The sequence below is a fragment of the Neovison vison genome, chromosome 11 (genome assembly GCF_020171115.1).
Source record: "Neovison vison isolate M4711 chromosome 11, ASM_NN_V1, whole genome shotgun sequence".
NCBI classification, from domain to species: domain Eukaryota; kingdom Metazoa; phylum Chordata; class Mammalia; order Carnivora; family Mustelidae; genus Neogale; species Neogale vison.
In genome coordinates this window covers 150,133,767-150,152,985 of record NC_058101.1, presented here as the reverse complement: position 1 = coordinate 150,152,985, position 19,219 = coordinate 150,133,767, and the positions used below count along the sequence as shown (strand labels likewise).

Genomic DNA, 19,219 nt, shown 5'->3' with positions numbered 1-19,219 from the left:
GAAAGGGGTCCTCTAAGCAAAGAGAGAGCCTACAAGTGGTAGATCAGAAAGGAACAGAGACAATATATAGTAACAGTCACCTTACAGGCAATACAATGGCACTAAAATCATATCTCTCAATAGTTACCCTGAATGTTAATGGGATAAATGCCCCAATCAAAAGACACAGGGTATCAGAATGGATAAAAAAACAAAACCCATCTATATGTTGCCTCCAAGAAACTCATTTTAAGCCCGAAGACACCTCCAGACTTAAAGTGAGGGGGTGGAAAAGAATTTACCATGCTAATGGAGATCAGAAAAAAGCAGGAGTGGCAATCCTTATATCAGATCAATTAGATTTTAAGCCAAAGACTATAATAAGAGATGAGGAAGGACACTATATCATACTCAAAGGGTCTGTCCAACAAGAAGATCTAACAATTTTAAATATCTATGCCCCCAACGTGGGCGCAGCAAACTATATAAACCAATTAATAACAAAATCAAAGAAACACATCAACAATAATACAATAATAGTAGGGGACTTTAACACTCCCCTCACTGAAATGGACAGATCATCCAAGCAAAAGATCAACAGGGAAATAAAGGCCTTGAATGATACACTGGATGAGATGGACATCACAGATATATTCAGAGCATTTCATCCCAAAGCAGCAGAATACACATTCTTCTCTAGTGCACATGGAACATTCTCCAGAATAGATCACATCCTCGGTCCTAAATCAGGACTTAACAGGTATCAAAAGATTGGGATCATTCCCTGCATATTTTCAGACCACAATGCTCTGAAGCTAGAACTCAACCACAAGAGGAAGTTTGGAAAGAACCCAAATACATGGAGACTAAACAGCATCCTTCTAAAGAATGAATGGGTCAACCGGGAAATTAAAGAAGAATTGAAAAAAATCATGGAAACAAATGATAATGAAAATACAACGGTTCAAAATCTGTGGGACACAACAAAGGCAGTCCTGAGAGGAAAATATGTAGCGGTACAAGCTTTTCTCAAGAAACAAGAAAGGTCTCAGGTACACAACCTAACCCTACACCTAAAGGAGTTGGAGAAAGAACAAGAAAGAAACCCTAAGCCCAGCAGGAGAAGAGAAATCATAAAGATCAGAGCAGAAATCAATGAAAGAGAAACCAAAAAAACAATAGAACAAATCAACCAAACTAGGAGCTGGTTCTTTTTTTTTTTTTTTTTTTTTTTTTGATTGATTGGTTGATTTTTATTATGTTCAATTAGCCAACATATAATATATCATTAGTTTTTGATGTAATGTTCAATGATTCATTAGTTGTGTCACACACAAGCCCTCCTTAATACTCATCACCCTGTTAATCAGTCCCCCTACCCCCTCCCTTCTGTAACTCTCAGTTTGTTTCCCAGTGTCCAGGATCTTTCAAAACGGCTGTACAATTTTTCATATGTACCAGAAATGAATGAGATTTTCTGTTGTTCCACATCCTTGCCAGCATTTGTTATTGTCAGTGTGTTGGGTTTTGGTCATTCCAATAGGTGTGTAGTGGCATCTAGTTGTTTTAATTTGTAATTATCTGATGACATGATGCTAAGCATCTTTTCATATGCTTATTTGCATATCAAGGTATCTGTATATCTTCTTTGATGTGGTGTCTGTTCAGATCTTTTGCCTACTTTTTAGTTGGGTTATTCATTTTCTTATTGAGTTTTTTTTTTTTTTTCCCCAATTTATTTATTTTCAGAAAAACAGTATTCATTATTTTTTCACCACACCCAGTGCTCCATGCAAGCTGTGCCCTCTATAATACCCACCACCTGGTACCCCAACCTCCCACCCCCCCGCCACTTCAAACCCCTCAGACTGTTTTTCAGAGTCCATAGTCTCTCATGGTTCACCTCCCCTTCCAATTTACCCAAATTCCCTACTCCTCTCTAACGCCCCTTGTCCTCCATGCTATTGGTTATGCTCCACAAATGAGTGAAACCATATGATAATTGACTCTCTCTGCTTGACTGATTTCACTCAGCATAATCTCTTCCAGTCCCGTCCATGTTGCTACAAAAGTTGGATATTCGTCCTTTCTGATGGAGGCATAATACTCCATAGTGTATATGGACCACATCTTCCTTATCCATTCATCCGTTGAAGGGCATCTTGGTTCTTTCCATAGTTTGGCGACTGTGGCCATTGCTGCTATAAACATTGGGGTACAGATGGCCCTTCTTTTCACGACATCTGTATCTTTGGGGTAAATACCCAGGAGTGCAATTGCAGGGTCGTAGGGAAGAGGAGCTGGTTCTTTGAAAGAATTAATAAAATTGATAAACCCTTGGCCAGACTTATCAAAAAGAAAAGAGAAAGGACCCAAATAAATAAAATCATGAATGAAAGAGGAGAGATCACAACTAACACCAAAGAAATACAAACAATTATAAGAACATACTATGAGCAACTCTACGCCAACAAATTTGACAATCTGGAAGAAATGGATGCATTCCTAGAAACATATAAACTACCACAACTGAACCAGGAAGAAATAGAAAGCCTGAAGAGACCCATAACCAGTAAGGAGATTGAAACAGTCATTAAAAATCTCCAAACAAACAAAAGCCCAGGGCCAGATGGCTTCCCGGGGGAATTCTACCAAACATTTAAAGAAGAACTAATTCCTATTCTCCTGAAACTGTTCCAAAAAATAGAAATGGAAGGAAAACTCCCAAACTCATTTTATGAGGCCAACATCACCTTGATCCCAAAACCAGACAAGGATCCCATCAAAAAAGAGAGCTATAGACCAATATCCTTGATGAACACAGATGCAAAAATTCTCACCAAAATACTAGCCAATAGGATTCAAAGTACATTAAAAGGATTATTCACCACGACCAAGTGGGATTTATCCCAGGGCTGCAAGGTTGGTTCAACATCCGCAAATCAGTCAATGTGATACAACACATCAATAAAAGAAAGAACAAGAACCATATGATACTCTCAATAGATGCTGAAAAAGCATTTGACAAAGTACAGCATCCCTTCCTGATCAAAACCCTTCAAAGTGTAGGGATAGAGGGCCCATACCTCAATATCATCAAAGCCATCTATGAAAAACCTACCGCAAATATCATTCTCAATGGAGAAAAACTGAAAGCTTTTCCACTAAGGTCAGGAACACGGCAGGGATGTCCATTATCACCACTGCTATTCAACATAGTACTAGAAGTCGTAGCCTCAGCAATCAGACAACAAAAGGAAATTAAAGGCATCCAAATCGGCAAAGAAGAAGTCAAATTATCACTCTTCGCAAATGATATGATACTCTATGTGGAAAACCCAAAAGACTCCACTCCAAAACTGCTAGAACTTATACAGGAATTCAGTAAAGTGTCAGGATATAAGATCAATGCACAGAAATCAGTTGCATTTCTCTACACCAACAACAAGACAGAAGAAAGAGAAATTAAGGAGTCAATCCCATTTACAATTGCACCCCAAACCATAAGATACCTAGGAATAAACCTAACCAAAGAGGCACAGAATCTATACTCAGAAAACTATAAAGTACTGATGAAAGAAATTGAGGAAGACACAAAGAAATGGAAAAATGTTCCATGCTCCTGGATTGGAAGAATAAATATTGTGAAAATGTCTATGCTACCTAAAGCAATCTACGCATTTAATGCAATTCCTATCAAAGTACCATCCATCTTTTTCTAAGAAATGGAACAAATAATTTTAAAATTTATATGGAACCAGAAAAGACCTCGAATAGCCATAGGGATGTTGAAAAAGAAAGCCAAAGTTGGTGGCATCACAATTCTGGACTTCAAGCTCTATAACAAAGCTGTCATCATCAAGACAGCATGGTACTGGCACAAAAACAGACACATAGACCAATGGAACAGAATAGAGAGCCCAGAAATAGACCCTCAGCTCTATGGTCAACTAATCTTCGACAAAGCAGGAAAGAATGTCCAATGGAAAAAAGACAGCCTCTTTAATAAATGGTGTTGGGAAAATTGGACAGCCACATGCAGAAAAATGAAATTGGACCATTTCCTTACACCACACACAAAAATAGATTCAAAATGGATTAAGGACCTCAATGTGAGAAAGGAATCCATCAAAATCCTTGAGGAGAACACAGGCAGCAACCTCTTCGACCTCTGCCGCAGCAACATCTTCCTAGGAACATCGCCAAAGGCAAGGGAAGCAAGGGCAAAAATGAACTTTTGGCATTTCATCAAAATCAAAAGCTTTTGCACAGCAAAGGAAACAGTTAACAAAACCAAAAGACAACTGACAGAATGGGAGAAGATATTTGCAAACGACATATCAGATAAAGGACTAGTGTCCAAAATCTATGAAGAACTTAACAAACTCAACACCCAAAGAACAAATAATCCAATCAAGAAATGGGCAGAGGACATGAACAGACGTTTCTGCAAAGAAGACATCCAGATGGCCAACAGACACATGAAAAAGTGCTCCATGTCACTCGGCATCAGGGAAATACAAATCAAAACCACAATGAGATATCACCTCACACCAGTCAGAATGGCTAAAATCAACAAGTCAGGAAATGACAGATGCTGGCGAGGATGTGGAGAAAGGGGAACCCTCCTACACTGTTGGTGGGAATGCAAGCTGGTGCAACCACTCTGGAAAACAGCATGGAGGTTCCTCAAAATGTTGAAAATAGAACTGCCCTATGACCCAGCAATTGCACTACTGGGTATTTACCCTAAAGATACAAACATAGTGATCCAAAGGGGCACGTGCACCCAAATGTTTATAGCAGCAATGTCCACAATAGCCAAACTATGGAAAGAACCTAGATGTCCATCAACAGATGAATGGATCAAGAAGATCTGGTATATATACACAATGGAGTACTATGCAGCCATCAAAAGAAACGAAATCTTGCCATTTGCGACAACATGGATGGAACTAGAGCGTATCATGCTTAGCGAAATAAGTCAAGCGGAGAAAGACAACTATCATATGACCTCCCTGATATGAGGGAGTGGTGATACAACATGGGGGCTTAAGTGGGTAGGAGAAGAATCCATGAAACAAGATGGGATAGGGAGGGAGACAAACCATAAGTGACTCTTAATCTCACGAAACAAACTGTGGGTTGCTGGGGGGAGGGGGGTTGGGAGAAGAGGGGTAGGGTTATGGACATTGGGGAGGGTATGTGCTTTTGGGTAAATTGGAAGGGGAGATGAACCATGAGAGACTATGGACTCTGAAAAACAATCTGAGGGGTTTGAAGTGGCGGGGGGGTGGGAGGTTGGGGTACCAGGTGGTGGGTATTATAGAGGGCACAGCTTGCATGGAGCACTGGGTGTGGTGAAAAAATAATGAATACTGTTTTTCTGAAAATAAATAAATTGAAAAAAAAAAAAAGAAAAGAAACAGGGCTTGAAGATCTTTATTCCAAATTTGATACCTGTTTTGTGACCTTTTGCTTCTATTCTACTACTAGACATAACTCCCTTAGAAATTAATGCAAATTTTAGCTACAGCCAAATTATTTACTAAACTGCTGAAAATAATCACTCCTGAGTCAATCTAAGAATTTCCCAAAATAAGCTATTTGAAAAATTTCCAAATTATTTCTAACTGCTGTATATTGAGCAATAAAAGAAATTGCTTTCTTGTAAAAAAAAAAAAAAAAAAAAAAGAGTCACTTATGGTTTGTCTCCCTCCCAATCCCATCTTGTTTCATTGATTCTTCTCCTACCCACTTAAGCCCCCATGTAGCATCACCACTTCCTCATATCAGGGAGGTCATATGATAGGTGTCTTTCTCCGCTTGACTTATTTCGCTAAGCATGATACGCTCTAGTTCCATCCATGTTGTCGCAAATGGCAAGATTTCGTTTCTTTTGATGGCTGCATAGTATTCCATTGTGTATATATACCAGATCTTCTTTATCCACTCATCTGTTGATGGACATCTAGGTTCTTTCAATAGTTTGGCTATTGTGGACATTGCTGCTATAAACATTCGGGTGCACGTGCCCCTTTGGATCACTACGTTTGTATCTTTAGGGTAAATACCCAGTAGTGCAATTGCTGGTCATAGGGCAGTTCTATTTTCAACATTTTGAGGAACCTCCATGCTGTTTTCCAGAGTGGTTGCACCAGCTTGCATTCCCACCAACAGTGTAGGAGGGTTCCCCTTTCTCCACATCCTCGCCAGCATCTGTCATTTCCTGACTTGTTGATTTTAGCCATTCTGACTGGTGTGAGGTGATATCTCATTGTGGTTTTGATTTGTATTTCCCTGATGTCGAGTGACATGGAGCACTTTTTCATGTGTCTGTTGGCCATCTGGATGTCTTCTTTGCAGAAACGTCTGTTCATGTCCTCTGCCCATTTCTTGATTGGATTATTTGTTCTTTGGGTGTTGAGTTTGTTAAGTTCTTCATAGATTTTGGACACTAGTCCTTTATCTGATATGTCGTTTGCAAATATCTTCTCCCATTCTGTCAGTTGTCTTTTGATTTTGTTAACTGTTTCCTTTGTTGTGCAAAAGGTTTTGATCTTGATGAAATCCCAATAGTTCATTTTTGCCTTTGCTTCCCTTGCCTTTGGCGATGTTCCTAGGAAGATGTTGCTGCAGCTGAGGTCGAAGAGGTTGCTGCCTGTGTTCTCCTCAAGGATTTTGATGGATTCCTTTCCCACATTGAGGTCCTTCATCCATTTTGAGTCTATTTTTGTGTGTGGTGTAAGGAAATGGTCCAATTTCATTTTTCTGCATGTGGCTGTCCAATTTTCCCAGCACCATTTATTGAAGAGGCTGTCTTTTTTCCATTGGACCTTCTTTCCTGCTTTGTCAAACATTAGTTGACCATAGAGCTGAGGGTCTATTTCTGGGCTCTCTATTCTGTTCCATTGGTCTATGTGTCCATGCTGTCTTGATGATGACAGCTTTGTAATAGAGCTTGAAGTCCAGAATTGTGATGCCACCAACTTTGGCTTTCTTTTTCAACATCCCTTTGGCTATTCGAGGTCTTTTCTGGTTCCATATAAATTTTAAAATTATTTGTTCCATTTCTTTGAAAAAGATGGATGGTACTTTGATAGGAATTGCATTAAATGCGTAGATTGCTTTAGGTAGCATAGACATTTTCACAATATTTATTCTTCCAATCCAGGAGCATGGAACATTTTTCCATTTCTTTGTGTCTTCCTCAATTTCTTTCATCAGTACTTTATAGTTTTCTGAGTATAGATTCTGTGCCTCTTTGGTTAGGTTTATTCCTAGGTATCTTATGGTTTGGGGTGCAATTGTAAATGGGATTGACTCCTTAATTTCTCTTTCTTCTGTCTTGTTGTTGGTGTAGAGAAATGCAACTGATTTCTGTGCATTGATCTTATATCCTGACACTTTACTGAATTCCTGTACAAGTTCTAGCAGTTTTGGAGTGGAGTCTTTTGGGTTTTCCACATAGAGTATCATATCATCTGCAAAGAGTGATAATTTGACTTCTTCTTTGCCGATTTGGATGCCTTTAATTTCCTTTTGTTGTCTGATTGCTGAGGCTAGGACTTTTAGTACTATGTTGAATAGCAGTGGTGATAATGGACATCCCTGCCGTGTTCCTGACCTTAGTGGAAAAGCTTTCAGTTTTTCTCCATTGAGAATGATATTTGCGGTGGGTTTTTCATAGATGGCTTTGATGATATTGAGGTATGTGCCCTCTATCCCTACACTTTGAAGAGTTTTGATCAGGAAGGGATGCTGTACTTTGTCAAATGCTTTTTCAGCATCTATTGAGAGTATCATATGGTTCTTGTTCTTTCTTTTATTGATGTGTTGTATCACATTGACTGATTTGCGGATGTTGAACCAACCTTGCAGTTCTGGAATAAATCCCACTTGGTCGTGGTGAATAATCCTTTTAATGTACTTTGAATCCTATTGGCTAGTATTTTGGTGAGAATTTTCGCACATGTGTTCATCAAGGATATTGGTCTATAGCTCTCTTTTTTGATGGGATCCTTGTCTGGTTTTGGGATCAAGGTGATGTTGGCCTCATAAAATGAGTTTGGGAGTTTTCCTTCCATTTCTATTTTTCGGAACAGTTTCAGGAGAATAGGAATTAGTTCTTCTTTAAATGTTTGGTAGAATTCCCCCGGGAAGCCGTCTGGCCCTGGGCTTTTGTTTGTTTGGAGATTTTTAATGACTGTTTCAATCTCCTTACTGGTTATGGGTCTCTTCAGGCTTTCTATTTCTTCCTGGTTCAGTTGTGGTAGTTTATATGTTTCTAGGAATGCATCCATTTCTTCCAGATTGTCAAATTTGTTGGCATAGAGTTGCTTATAGTATGTTCTTATAATAGTTTTGTATATCTTTGGTGTTAGTTGTGATCTCTCCTCTTTCATTCATGATTTTATTTATTAATAGCTTTTTTGATTTCAACTTGGTTAGATTTTAGTTCTTTTATTTCTCCAGAAAGGGCTTTTATATCTCCCGAGAGGGTTTCTCTAATATCTTCCATGCCTTTTTCAAGCCCGGCTAGAACCTCGAGAATTGTCATTCTGAACTCTAGATCTGACATATTACCAATGTCTGTATTGATTAGGTCCCTAGCCTTTGGTACTGCCTCTTGTTCTTTTTTTTGTGGTGAATTTTTCCACCTTGTCATTTTGTCCAGATAAGAGTATATGAAGGAGCAAGTAAAATACTAAAAGGGTGGCATCAACCCCAGGAAAATATGCTTTAACCAAATCAGAAGACATCCCAAATCGTGAGTGGGGAGAAAGGGGATAAAAAGAGGTTCAAAAAGAAAGAAAGGAAAAAAAAAAGAATTAAAAAAAGAAAATGAATAAAGAAAAGTATAAAAAAGAAAATATATATATATATTAGACAAACTAGTTAAAAAACGTTAAAAAAGAAAAGGGTAAAAGTTAAAAAAATTTAGCAGAAGAAGAGAAAAAACTGAAAAAGAAAAAAATTAAATTAACTGCAAGACGAAAAAAATCACAGGGAGAAAGACATGAGTTTCGTGCTTTGCTTTCTCCTCCTCTGGAATTCTGCTGCTCACCTTGGTATTGAAACTGCACTCCTTGGTAGGTGAACTTGGTCTTGGCTGGATTTCTTGTTGATCTTCTGGGAGAGGGGCCTGTTGTATTGATTCTCAAGTGTCTTTACCCCAGGCGGAATTGCACCGCCTTTACCAGGGGCGGGGCTGAGTAATCCGGCTCGGGTTTGCTTTCAGGAGCTTTTGTTCCCTGAGCGCTTTCCGTAGAGTTCCGGAGGACAGGAATACAAATGGCGGCCTCCTGGTCTCCGGTTCGGAGGAGCTGAGAGCCCGGGGTCCCACTCCTCAGTGTGCCCTCAGAGAACAGCACCCAGTTACTCCTGTCTGCCTGACCTCCAGCCCCGCTTCGAGCTCACTGAGCCTGCGGCCGGTTCAAGGTAACCCCGAGTGCGAGCTTACTGTCGGCTCTGTCTCTGTAGCCAGCTTCCCCGTTCCAATACCCGCAAGCTCTAAGACACTCAGACACCCCGATCCTTCTGTGACCCTGCGGGGCCTGAGGCCACGCTGATCCCGCGTGGCTTCGCCCCAGTTTAGCCTCTGGAGCGATGTCCCTCAGCGGAACAGACCAGGTGGTGGGTATTATAGAGGGCACAGCTTGCATGGAGCACTGGGTGTGGTGAAAAAATAATGAATACTGTTTTTCTGAAAATAAATAAATTGGGGAAAAAAAAAAAGGAAAAAAAAAAAAAAAAAGTCCTGATTTTGTGCTCCGTTGCTCCGCCACTTGCCGGGAGCCGGCCCCTCCCCCCGGGGTCTATCTTCCCGTTGCTTTGGATTCACTTCTCCGCCAGTCCTACCTTTCAGAAAGTGGTTGTTTTTTTGTTTCTAGAATTGCTGTTCTTCTTCTCTTCGATCTGCCCATTGATTTGCAGGTGTTTGCAATCTTTAGATAAGCTCTCTAGCTGATCTCCTGCTAGCTGAAGTAGTCTCAGCCTGCTACTTCTCCGCCATGTTGACTCCGTGTCCTGTTCTTGCTGATTTTTTTGTCCAATACTATTATTAGTAGCTGAAAGAGAGCACTGAAGTTTTTAACTGTAATTGAGGATTTTTCTTCTTTTTCTGTCATCTCCTTCAGGTTTTGTTTCAATATTTTGAATCTCTGTTTTCTGGTACTTACCCATTTAGGATTATTATGTCTTCCTGGTGGATTATTTTTTTTCCATTATGAAATTCTAGTACTCTCTACTTCCAGTAATTTCCTTTATTCTGATGTTTGCTTTATCAAATAATAATATAGCCACTCCCACCTATTATTCTAAATATTTTAATATTATTATTCATTTTTATTTTAAATTATTGTTTGTGTCATTTATCTTTTTCTATCATTTTCCTTTTAACTGAACTATGTCATGGAATTTTAACTGAATTTCTTTTAATAGCATATAATTGGGTAATTATTTTAATTTTTTGTAACAGTGTTCATATTTTGGTAATTAAACTATTTACTTTTAAGATAATTATTAAAACATCAATGCTTAAGTCTGCCATTATCTTATATATTTTCCCTGGTGCTCATTCCTTTGTGTCTTTTTTACCTTTCATTGGGTTAGTTGAACTCTTGTTAGAAATCCATCTTGATTTATATATAATTTTTTAAGACTTAATTTTTTTGCTGTAGTTTAAGGTTCACCACAGAATTGAGAGGGAGCACAGATTTCGTATACACTCCCCACTTCCAGATAAGCACAGCCCCCATTATCAATATTTCTTACTATGCAGCACATTTGTTATAATTGACAGACCTACACTGAGACATCATAATAACCCAAACACCATAGTTTATTTTATGGTTTACTCTTGGTGTTGTACATTCTGTGGATTTGGACAAATATGTAGTGACATATAAATATTATTATAATGCCATACAAAGTATTTTCACTGTCATAAAACTGCTATTTACTTTGTTATTCCTCCTATTCTTGCCAACTACTGATTTCTTTTTACTCTCCATAATTTTGCCTTGTAGCTGGAATCATGTAGTATGTAGTCTTTTCAGATTAGCTTCTGTCACTTATTAATATGTATTTAAGGTCCCTCCATGGCTTTTCATGGCTTGATAGCCAATTTCTTTTTAGTACTGAATAATATTCCATTGTCTGGATGTACCAGAGTTTCTTTATCCATTCACCCACTGAAGGACATCTTAGTTGCTTCCAAGTTTTGGCAATTATGGATAAAGCTATTATAAACATTTGTATGTAGTTTTTCTGTGTGTGTATGGATATGTCATTATTTATTTATTTATTTATTTGAGAGAGACACAGAGGGAAGTGGGGATGGGCATAGTGAGGGGCACAGAAGTGGAAGGAGCAGAGGGAGACAAAGAGGAAGAGAATCTCAAGCAAACTCCTTGATGAGCATGGAGCCTGACTCAGGGCTCTAATCTCAAGACCCCGAGATTATGACCCGATCTGAAACCAAGAGTAGGACTCTTAACCAACTGAGCCACCAAGATGCCCCTGTGTGGATATAAGTTTTTAATTCACTTGGGCAAATATCAAGGAATGAAATTATTATATCATGTGGTAAGATTATATTTAGAGTTATGAGAAACTGCCGAACTATCTTCTTAAGTAGCTAAACCGTTTTGCATTCTTACTATCAATGAATGAGTGTTCCTATCACTCCATATCCACCACAGCATTTAGTGTTGTCAGTGTTTCCATTCTTATTCATCAAATACATGTACAGTGGTATTTTATTATTGTTTTAATTTGCAATTCCTTAATGATGTATGACGTTGACATCTTTTCAAGTGTTTGTTTTACATCCATATATCTTTTTTGGAGAGGTGTTTATTAAGATCTTTGGCCCATTTATTATTTTACTTAAGATTTCTTTATTTATTTTAGAGACAGAGTCCACACAAGCAGGGGGAGGGGCAAAGAGAGAGGGAGAGAATCTCAAGCAGGCTCCAACTCCTCACTGAGTGTAGATCCCAATGCAGGGCTTGAATTCACCACTCTGAGATCATGACCCAAGATGAAATCAAGAGTTGATTTCATAACTGACTGAACCATCCAGGTGTCCCTGGTCCATTTTTTAACTGGTTGTTGGTATCCTATATTGTTGAGTTTTAAGACCTCTTTACACATTTTGGATATTTCATCAAGAGCATCTTTTGTAAATATTTTCTCCCATTGTGGTTTTTCTTTTAATTTTCTTGATCTCTCTTTCATAGAGCAGAAATGTTTATTTTGATGTAATCCAGCTCATCAAGTGTTAGAATCACTTTGTCATATTCACAAAATAACTGGCTGAGATTTTTTTAAAAAAAGATTTCATTTATTTATTTGACAGACAGAGATCACAAGCAGGCAGAGAGAGAGGAAGGGAAGCAGGCTCCCTGCAGAGCAGAGAGCCCAATGTAGGCCTTAATCCCAGAACCCTGGATCATGACCTGAGCTGAAGGCAGAAGCTTTAACCCACTGAGCCATCCAGGTGCCCACTGGCTGAGATTTTGATTGAGATTGCTCTAAATCTACAGATCAAGTTGTAAAGAACTGACATTTTAATAAATATTAGGTCTTCCTGTACATGAATATGGAATATCTCTCCATTTATTTACTTCTTTGATTTTAATCACAGAGTTTCATAGTTTTCCTTATATAGAGTTTATACATATTTTGTTAGATTTAAACTTAAATATTTATTTTTGGAGGGACTAATATAAATGGTAATGTGTTTTTAATTTTAAATGCCACTTGTTCATTGCTGATATCTTAGAAAGCAATTGACTTCTATATATTAACCTTATATTTGAAAAGCTTGCTATAATCTTTTATTAGTTCACAGAATTTTTGTTGGTTCTTTTGGGCTTTCTACATAGACAATCATGTCATGTATGAAAAAAAAGACAATTATACATATTCCTTCATGGTATTTATTTTATTTCCTTTTTTTGCATTTTGCATTAACAAGGTCTTCCAGTACAATATTGGAAAAAGAGCATTAGGAATGGACATTCTTGTCTTGTACATAATCTTAGTGGAAAACTTAAAATTTCTCAACACTAAGTATGATGTTAGCTATAGGGTTCTATATATTTTTTTTTTCTCCAGCATATTTATTATTTTTTTGAAAGGAATGGATTTTGAGCAGCATAAACATAGGGAGAGAAGTATGGAATAGAAAATAGGGGCGCCTGTGTGGCTCAGTGGGTTAAAGCCTCTGCCTTCGGCTCAGGTTGTGATCCCAGTATCCTGGGATCCAGCCCTGCATTGGGCTCTCTGCTCAGCAGAGAGCCTGCTTCCTTCTCTCTCTCTGCCTGCTTCTCTGCCTACTTGTGATCTCTGTCTGTCAAATAAATAAAATAAAATCTTTTTTTAAAAAATAAAATAAATACAAAGGTAAGCTATTTTGCTGTTTTATCATCACAACAAATTCATACAGAGAACATCTCATACAAAACAACACAATAAATGTTCAAAGATCAAGGTGTTCCCTTAGGCAAGATGGAAGATTTCAGTATTTGAAATTTAGACTGCAGTCCTTGTCTTTGGGTGGATCTCTGGGTGGGTGACACAGTTCATGGTTTTAATCAGACTTGAACAGAAGAATGGCCACTTGGCCCAGATAGAAGTAGTTGAAGCATTTGGTTTCATTTGTCACATAACTACTGAAGTTTCTCACCATGAAGCAGTCCCAGGTGAGGTTGTATTTTTTGTCAAACTCCTTTTTCATATAGGCCACAGTGTCCCTCTCTATGTTTTATTTCTCCAGTGCCTGAGTTGTACATTCTACCCACTCCTGTTGCATCTCCTCCAACATGCTTCATTTTTTATCAGGGCATTTTTTTATCAGGGCCTTTTGGTTGCACATGATTACCATGGAGTAGGGGCTAGTCAATAGCAATGGTCTTGAAGGGTGGGAGGGCTGGTGACTCTCAGACCCAGCAGGAGCTGTCCTCACTTGGGTCTTTGTTTATATTCTTTAAAAAGTTAAGGAACTCCTCCCTATTCCTAGTTTACTGCAATTTTCATCAAGAATGTTAGTTGAATTTTGTCAAATACTTTACCTGCATCTATTGACATCATCATGTGATTTTTCTTCTTTAGTTGGTTAATGGGATGGACTATAATAATTGATTTTTTAATGTTGGGGCATCCTTGCATATCTGGGATAAATACCACTTGGTCAGGTGTATAGTTCTTTTTTTTTGCATTGCTGGATTCTATTTGCAAATATTTTTGTTGAGAATATACTTAGCTATGTTCATGAGAAATATGGGTTAATAGTGTTCTATTTTTTTGCAATGTCTTTGTTCCGTCTTGGTATTAGGGTAATAGTGACTTCATAAAATGGAGGTAGGAATTATTTTCTCTGTTTCTATCTTCTGAAAGAGATTGCAAAGAATTTGGTGTAAATTTCTTCTTTAAATGTTTGGTAGAATTCACCAGGGAATGCATCTGGGGCTGGTGCTTTTTGTTTTGGAAGATTAGTAATTCTTTCTTTCTTTCTTTCTTTTAAGAAAGTGAGAGTGTGTGAGCAGGGGTGGGTGGGGTAGGGTGGGGTGGGGAGTCAGAGAGAGAGTGAGACCTAGACAGAGAGAGTGAATCTTAAATAGGCTCCATGCTCAACACGGAGCCTGACACAGGGCTCAATCTCACAATCCTGAGATCACAACTGGAGCCAAAATCAAGAGTAGGATGCTTAACCAACTGAGCCACCCAGGCACCCCAGCAAAATTAGTAATTCTTGGTAAGATTAATTTATATTTTTAAAAGATTATATTTATTTATTTGACAGAGAGAGAGAGAGAGAGAGATCACAAGTAGGCAGAGAGGCAGGCAGAGAGGTGGGGGGGAAATGAGGCTCCCTGCTAAACAGAGAGCCGGATGTGGAGCTGGATCCCATGACCCTGAGATCATGACCTGAACCAAAGGCAGAGGCTTAACCCACTGAGCCATCCAGGCACCCCTTGGTAAGATTAATTTAAAAGATACAAGCCTATTTCTTCTTGTGTGAGAGAGAGTGAGACCTAGACAGGTCAGATTGTATCTTTCAAAGAATTGGTCCATTTCTTCTATGTTACCAAATTTGTGGGCATAGAACTATTCATAGTATGTCTGTATTATTCTTTTGATTTTCATAGAAGCTGTGGTGATATCTTCTCTTTTGTTCCTGAGATTAGTAATTAGTAGTGTTCTCTCTTTTTTTCTTAGTTAGCTTGACTAAAGGCTTATCAATTTTATTAATCTTTTCAAAGAATTGGCTTTTGATTTCAATGACTTTCTCCATTGATTTCCTGTTTTAAATTTAATTGATTTCTGCTCCAATTCTTACTGTGTTGTTTTGTTTGTTTGTTTGTTTGCTTTGTACTTAATTTTCTCTTCCCTGGGGGCGCAGGATCTTCTATTTCTAGTTTCCTAAGGTAGAAACTTAGCTTGTTAGTGTTAGATATTTTCTCTTTTCTAGCACCATGCATTCAGTTCCCTCCAAGCACTGCTTTGCTGCATCCTACTAATTTAGTTCAAAATATTTTTTTTTCCCAATTTATTTATTTTCAGAAAAACAGTATTCATTATTTTTTCACCACACCCAGTGCTCCATGCAAGCTGTGCCCTCTATAATACCCACCACCTGGTACCCCAACCTCCCACCCCCCCGCCACTTCAAACCCCTCAGACTGTTTTTCAGAGTCCATAGTTCAAAATATTTTAAAATTTCTCTTGAGATTTCTCCTTTGACTTATGTGTCCTTTAAAAGTGTATTGATGAGGGTCGTCTGGGTGGCTCAGCAAATTAAGCATCTTCCTTTGGCTCAGGTCATGATCCCAGGGTCCTGGGGTCGAGTTCCACACAGGCTCCCTGCTCAGTAGGAAGCCCGCTTCTCCTTCTCCCTCTGTTTATGTTCTCTCATGTTCTCTCTCTCTCTCTCTGTCAAATAAATAAAGAAAATCTTTTAAAAAATTAAAATAAAAGAGGTGTATTGATGAGGCACCTGGATGGTCCAGTCAGTTAAGCATCCAAATCCTGGTTTCAGCTCAGGTCTGATGTCAAGTTCATGAGATCAAGACCTGCAGTGGGCTTCAGCATGGAGTCTGCTTGCATTTCCTCCCTCTCTCTCTCTCCCTCTGCCCCTCCCCCCAACAGATAAATAAACAAATCTTTAAAAAATAAAAAAATAAATAAAAGTGTATTGTTGGCTCAGCTGCCATCATGAGTGATACATTAACTATCTGGACCATGAAGATTATGACCCACTGACTCCTTCAGCAAAAAAAAAGTGTCATTGATGTTCTTCACCCAGGAAAGGCAACAGTACCTATGACAGAAATTCAAGGAAAACCTGCCAAAATATATAAGATGACACAAGATGTCATCTTTGTATTTCATTCAGATTCCATTTTGATGGTGACAATGTAACTGATTTTGGTTTAATTTATGATTTCTTGGATTATGCAGAGAAAAATGAACCCAAACATAGACTTGTAAGACATGGCCTGTATGAGAAGAAAAAGACCTTAAGAAAATAGTGAAAGCAGCATAAGAACAGAATGGAGAAAAAGGGTCTGCAAAAGCCAGCACTGATACTGGCTCTAAGGAAGTTGGAGATTGGACAACAAAAGGCGTAAAGATTCTGCGGTGACTTTATCTGTGGTGACTATGCAGACAGATTTTTCATGAAAGGATTAATAAACATATATTTTATGTGTCTGGTTTTTTGAAAAAAGTATATTGGGGGCTTGGTGGGTTAAGGCCTCTGCCTTTGGCTTGGGTCATGGTCCCGGGGTGCTGGGATCGAGCCCTGCATCAGGCTCTCTGCTCAGTGGGGAGCCTGCTTCCTTCTCTCTCTCTGCCTGCTTCTCTTCCTACTTGTGATCTCCATCTGTCAGATAAATAGATAAAATCTTAAAAAAATATATATTGTTTAATCTTCAGGTATTTGGGAATTTTTTAAAAATTAAAAATGTATTATTTTATTTTATTTTTCACATTGAGGTCCTTCATTCATTTTTTAAAAATTTTTTTATTTCTTTTCAGCATAACAGTATTCAAATTGTTTTTGCACCACACCCAGTGCTCCATGCAATCTGTGCCCACTATAATACCCACCACCTGGTACCCCACCCTCCCACCCCCCGCCCCTTCAAGACCCTCAGGTTGTTTTTCAGAGTCCATAGTCTCTCATGGTTCACTTCCCCTTCCAATTTCTCTCAACTCCCTTCTCCTCTCCATATTTTTCTGTTACTGACTTCTAATTTAGCTCCACTGTAGTCTGACAGCAGACATTCCATAATTTCTATTCTTTTAAATTTGATAAGTTGTGTTTTGTGACCTAGAATGTGATCTATCCTGGTTAATGTTCCACGTGAGCCTGAGAAGAATGTGGATTCTCTCCTGGCCTTTGTGATTTCAGATAAGAAATCTGTTATTTGAATGGTGTTCTCCAATTCATTTCTCTCTGTTTTCTTTCAAGATTTTTCTTTGTCCTTCATTTCTAAAAGCTTATGATCTGTCTCGGTGTGCATATCTTTGGATTATGTTCAGAGTTTGTTCACTTGGATTCTTGGATCTATAGGTTTATATCTTTCACCAAATTCGGGAAGTTTTTAGTCATTACTTCTTCAAATACTCTTTTAGTCTCACTCTCTAACCCCTCCCTCAAACTTCTTGATTATACACATGTTGGATCTGTTGTGATTGCCCCACTGATCCTTGAAAGTCTACTCTTTTTTTTTTTTTTTTTTTCTTTAGTGTATTTTCTCCATGTTGTTCAGATGAGGGGGATTCTACTGATGTGTCCTCAGGTTTATTTACTATATCTTCTGTTTTCTCCACTCTATGACTGAGCTCATCTAGTGAGTTTTAATTTTTTCAGTTATTGTATTTTTTGATTCTGTAATTTGTATTTTATTATTTTAATAGTATTATTTCTTTGCTGAGGTGTTTTGTTTTCCCATTTATCTCAACAAATTTTATTTTATTTTATTTATTTTTTAAAGGTTGTATTTATTTGAGAGAGAAAGCAAAAGACAAAGCATGAGTGGAGGGGAAGGGGTAATAGGAAAAGGAGAAGCAGACTCCCTGCTGAGTAGGGAGCCCAATGCAGAGCTCCATCCCAGCACCCTGAGATTATGACCTGAGCTGAAGGCAGATGCTTAACCAATTGAGCCACCCAAGTGCCCCAACTCAATAAATTTTAAAATGGATTGTTGAAGTACTCTTATGATGGAAGCTTTAAAATCCTTGGTGGTAGTGTCAGAGAATTCCAACATCTAATTCATCCCCATATTGGAGTCAGTGGATTGTCTTTTCTCATTCAAGGTGTTTGTTTTTGACTCTTGACACAAGAAACCATTTTGTGTTCTGGACATTTTGTCTAATACACTAGGAGACATAGGTTCCGCTTATATCTATTATTTTAGTAGAAAGTTTGTTTCCCTGTCTAGGGTAAGCATTCAGTTCTTGGGTGACTTTGTGGGCTGTGGTTCCAAAGGGTGTGAATTTGCAGTGTTCTTTTGTTTGTTTTTGTTTTGTTTTGTTTTGTTTGGCTTCCCTGGTCCCTCTGGGGCTTCCTCAGGTCTCTGCCTATGAATATAGAAGGGGTTTCTCAGGCCAGGATTCTGGTGTCTCTCTGTGGAGATCCCCCAACTGGTGTTCTGTGTCTTCTCTGGTGTCCCTGAATATAGAAGACTTTTCTTGAGCTTTCAGGATCAGTCTTCTCAGGTTGCTGCTTATTTTGTTGCTGCATTCTGATAGCTGTTTCCAACCACCCACCTTGGTGCCTTCTGGAGAGTAGGATTGAATCCTACTCTCAGTAGGCTGAATCCTTCTTACTGGTTCTACCTGATGACCTTGGTGGCTCCCAATAGGAGAAGGAATATCAGGAGTATTAGGTTTGTGGTGCCCAAGGGGTAAAAGAGGCTTCCCAGACTAAGTCCATTGTGATAAGTGTGTCCCTCTTTTTTGTTCTGGTCCCTTGCGTCAGTATATCTCAGCAGTGCGGGCTTGTGGGGGCCAGTGGAAGAGAGCACTCTGCCTTGCCTGTTATTGTTGATGAGTTTCCTAACTGTTTTTCCCTGCTAGTGGTGTCAGGCTCACTCATGTTGGCAGAGGGTCTTCCATTCAACCCAGGAAAAGGATGAGTTTACCTGGGTGCATTTTGTGGCCAGTTGGGGGTCAGGAAATGCTAGGTCTTGATGACCTTCCTCTGTTGGTTGGGGAAGGATGC

The 19,219-nt window shown here is 38.7% G+C and overlaps 1 pseudogene; it reads right to left on the bottom strand.

Moving 5' to 3' along the window:
• Positions 1 to 13,579: 13,579 nt before the first annotated feature.
• Positions 13,580 to 13,864, bottom strand: LOC122890327 (annotated as a pseudogene).
• Between the last annotated feature and the right edge of the window lie 5,355 nt (positions 13,865 to 19,219).